The sequence below is a fragment of the Stegastes partitus genome, unplaced genomic scaffold (assembly GCF_000690725.1).
Source record: "Stegastes partitus isolate 25-593 unplaced genomic scaffold, Stegastes_partitus-1.0.2 Scaffold338, whole genome shotgun sequence".
Lineage (NCBI taxonomy): Eukaryota > Metazoa > Chordata > Actinopteri > Pomacentridae > Stegastes > Stegastes partitus.
In genome coordinates, this window is record NW_007578069.1 from 239,492 (window position 1) to 244,109 (window position 4,618).

Consider the following 4,618-nt stretch of genomic DNA (forward strand, 5'->3'; position numbering starts at 1 on the left):
CAAGCTATTCATTCTCAAAATCAGCAAGTGAAGGTTTACAGAAAGACTAAAGGCATTTATCTTTTGCAGTATTTTCTGCTGTGTTTTCGCATATTGACACAAACGCTTCTGAAAGAATCAGAAAGTGTGTGTAAGTCAGGGAAATCAGGGATGCCAAAAAAAAAAAAAAGAAAAACCTCCAAACATTCCATTTCCCACAAAACCCAGAATCCCATTGGACTCGTGCTGTGGGGAGCAGCATATTTGAGGCCAAAGTTAAATTTAGTTTCTACTTTTGCTGCACAACCCGATGCAAAATCAAGGCAGTGCATGCCGCTTTGCCTTTCACAGCTGCCTGAAAAAAGCAACTGCTTTGTATGTGGAGAAATAAAGATGTTGCACAGTGTTGCACTTTTGATTTTGTTGTAAAAATCCCTGAGAAAGGCCTGGTGTGCTGGGTTGGTTTAAATGACTGAAATCCGAAATCTCTGTGAAGTAAAGATAAACATCCGTACTGACTCACTGTCTGACTCAGGAGCCGAGTGAAACGTTAAGCAACTGACTGGTATCCATTGAATTGACTATGCAGATCTCTCATCGCCTTCACTGCCGACCAGCCTGCTTCACTCTGAATGACTGACAGACTGAATCACCTGTAATTTGATGACTGTTCGCGGTCACCGACTGCACCTCTTGCACTAATGTTCACTTGAGCACTGGCATGGTTTTACTGTTTTTTTGATCAGTCTAAAAGACAAGAGTTCATTTGTAGTCAGTGAATTTCTCAGAATAAGAGCACATGCCAAATATAGCACAGGTACATATAATGGCCAATCATGTTTGTGATTTGAACACAGTTCTTTTTAATCTGGCAGCATGCAAAGATTTAAGTTTGAAACCTCCCACCTCCTCATATTCGTAGTGATGCAGAAACCATTTTTAAAAGAGAATCAGTCATGTAATCAAAAACAATCTTGTTCTATAAATATATATATATATGTGTATATTTGAGTTTGTGTACCTAAAAAGGGCCACATAGAAACAGGCATTGAATATGCTAAAGCTATAAATAAAATGTTAAGTGCCACTGGTTAATGCTGCATACTTGACACTTTATGAAAAAAAAAAATCTGGCTGCTGTAACATGCAAAATAAGCTGTTAAGCTCTGCTGGTACTCTGTATGCTCAAGTTTCTTTCTGGTTTAAATGGTAAAGCTGGTGACTGAGGAGGTAAAAGGTTAATTAACTGACTGACTTACTGACCGACAAACCGACTGACTGGTCCAATGAACTCAGTGGCATAAGAAAGCTATTAGGACACATACACATAGCTGAAGTCCCAGGGGTGGGAGAGAGCCAGCGAATAGGATTACCACTGTGTGTGTCCTCCGCTGTGAACTCCTCCTTATTAGGACTCTTCTTCCTGCAGTGACTGTGCAGACAGACAGGCTTCTGCTGCCTGTCTGTCTGCTGCATGCTTTAATTAGACAGCTTGTACACACTGAAACCATGCACACTAACGCCGGTGAGTTTAAACTCTGGTCTGATGTCTGCTTTTGTTTCACCAGGTGTTGCTGAGTGACACACTGTGTAAAGTGATGTTAAAAAGCTTTGACTGTGACCGTTCCACAGCCAGGGCAGAATCCACAGTGCCTTGCAGAGTCGCTGAAGGGTCATAGGAGTTTGATCATTCAGTCCAAATGTGTTTAGTGAACTTGGAGAAGGACTATGACAGTGTCCCCTGAGGAATCATGTTGGGATTACTTTGGAAGTACAGGGTAACAGGGCCATTGACATGATCTATGCAGTGATTGTACAACCGAAGTGAGAGCTGTTTGTATTTTGAGGTCAAACACTACTAGTGGGTCCTGGATGCTCCTTGTCTCAAATCCTCCTTGTGATATCCATGGACATGATCTTAAGACTTCAGTCACGTCTCCGTAAACGATGTGGTTCTGTTGGCTTCATTGAGGCTGGGTATGAAGTGGCTGAGTTAAGAGTTAGCACCTCCAAGTCTGAGGTCATGGTTCTCTGCTGGAAACTGGTGGATTTCTTCCTTTAATCTGGGGGGAGTTACTGCCCATGTGAAGGAGTTGAGGTATCTCAGGATTGTGTTCACAAGTGATGGGAAAAGGGAGCATGAGATGTACTACCAGGGTGAAGAGGAAGCTGGCCTGGAAGGCAAAGCTCTCGATCTACCAGTCGATTTTCTTTCCAAACCTCACGTATGATCACGTATTTCTCCTGGGTGCCTTCCTTTGGAGGTTTTCTGGGCATATCCATCTGGGAGGATTGGGAACACCTTGGCATCCACCTGGAGGAGCTGGAAAACATTGCTGGGAGAGGGATGCGAGAATGCTCTGCTTAGCCTACTGCCACCGCGATCCAACCCCAGATGAGAGGAAGAAAATGAATGGATAGTTAATGTGACTCGGACTTGACTCTAAATTTTGGTTAACAAAACCTTCAAATTCAATACAGCATTTGTTCATTTGTTTGGCTGTTGGACTGATACCAAAGAGTCTTGCCACTATCAGGAGGAACACACCCATGCTGACATTGTACCTCTGCAAACGTTGCATCTGACAGCTTCACCTGACTCTCTGCTTTTTCAGTTTAATAATTACTTTGCTCTGCTCACACTCCTGAGGACTGAAATGTGTAAAGGAAGGAAATAGACTGTGTCAGTTTATAGATCTGTCATGGAATCAGTGTAAGTGTGTTTGCAGCTCTACTGCATATTAGAAAGAATATGTGAAGCTCTTTTTGTGACTCTAGGGAGTTTGTAATCTAACAAGTCAGGGCTGGTTGGACTACAAGTTGGAAAATAACCTCTGCAGCCTCTTCTTACCTGCTCAGGGCTACATCAGCTGCTGCTAACATAACTGAATCTCTGACCAAACTGTATGCAGCTGAGTTGTCTTGTGAGTAATGCCAGGTGGGGGCAAGTAATCAGATTCTAAAACATGATGTCAGATTTTTAAAGACAACAGATCAGGAGTCTAATGACGTTATAAGAGAGTAATGCTAAATTGTTGTCTGGTTTGAGTGGACAAAGCTTTGACTTTCATATAACCCTAAACTGAATAGTATCCCCAACATTTAGAACCTTAGAATGTTAAAAAATAAAAACCAAGCTTGCTCATTCGGGCTCTAGGGATTCTTTGGGTTTGTTTTGGGTTTTCAATTGTAATATTTTTGTTGAGTAAAAACTTAAGCTCTAAATCTGTCGGGTTATTGTACATAGTTAATATTGCTGGAGGGACTTGCCGTAATATTTATATCAGTTAGGTGGAGTTCCACAATTTATAATACCATAGGGTCTTAGCAAGTATTACATTAGTTATGTTATTCTTCATAATTAACAACACTGTAGGGTCTCAGCCTTATTATACATAGACAGGTTAAGTAGTATTTGGGTTTTGTTTAAAAAAATCACTCTTTGTATGGTTTTATTCTCTAATATATAAATTACTCAAGTAAATTGACACCATGACATCATTGGGTCTTAACCCCAATACTTATACGTGTGAGTTTATTTCTGTAATGCCACTCATAATCTTTGCTGCTGGAATACACTTGGATGCAGTAGCTGTTGTCTTGAATGTGCTGTATAAAAAAAGATTGGCTTTAGTTGACTTAACCATTTTATTTTGTTATGTTGTATGCTTGGTATCTTATTTGTTTGAATTTATCATTATATGTCTATTTTGATATTTGCTTTATTGTACAGCACTTTGTAACTCTGTTTACTTGCTATACAAATAAAGTATTTTTTGTATTATTGCAATTTTAACTGACAAAAAGAAAAAGGTGACAACACCCCTACATCGATGTTCTCTATGGGTTGTAAACCTTTTGGTAAACCTTTTTGGTACCAATCTGCACTGACACCATGGCGTAACATCTGTGTGGGTGGGCACTAAAATTAGCTGAGCTTTTTCTTTTTTTTTTTACATTAATCTTGGCGATTTCCTCTTGTGATTCAAATCATGGAGTAACATATAGCTCTGAGTGTGCCAGAGCTGCTGATGACGCTGCAGGTGTTAACTTTACCAAGCTATGCTAAGCTTCCGCTTTGCGAGAGGAATGTAGTTCGTCTAGCTTTTTAGCTTCAGATGTGTGAGTGAAATGCAAACTTGAAATTCATGTGGTTCCTCACAAATGTTGAACGGCAAAGGAGCAGACACTGAAAATAACATCATGTAAGCTCATTGAATAGCAGAAAGAATGTCTTATATATAAGTGTGCATGAACCTAAAGGCCAGTCCTTAAATGTCAGTTAGTTGTTGCCATTGGAAACACACCTTGAGAGACTTGAGGCTTAGACACAGTTTCAGCAAATATGCCATAAAACCTTCTGATGAAAACTGTAGTCTGTTTTGCACAACTAAAGGCTATTAATCAACCATTGTGCTCCATTCCCCTTCTATTCTGTGGAAATTTGCTCAGTCTTGAGCTGGGAAGCAACATCTTTAGCTGCAATTTGCTGGAAAATTCACTGAGAATTCTGTCATTACTTGATGTGGGAAAAGTGTTTTTACCTCATTCTGAAAAAAAAAGCACATTATTTGCAGAAGCATTTTCATGGATATTTCTGTACCAAAAATGAGCATATTTTTCAGAGCTATGTTAACTT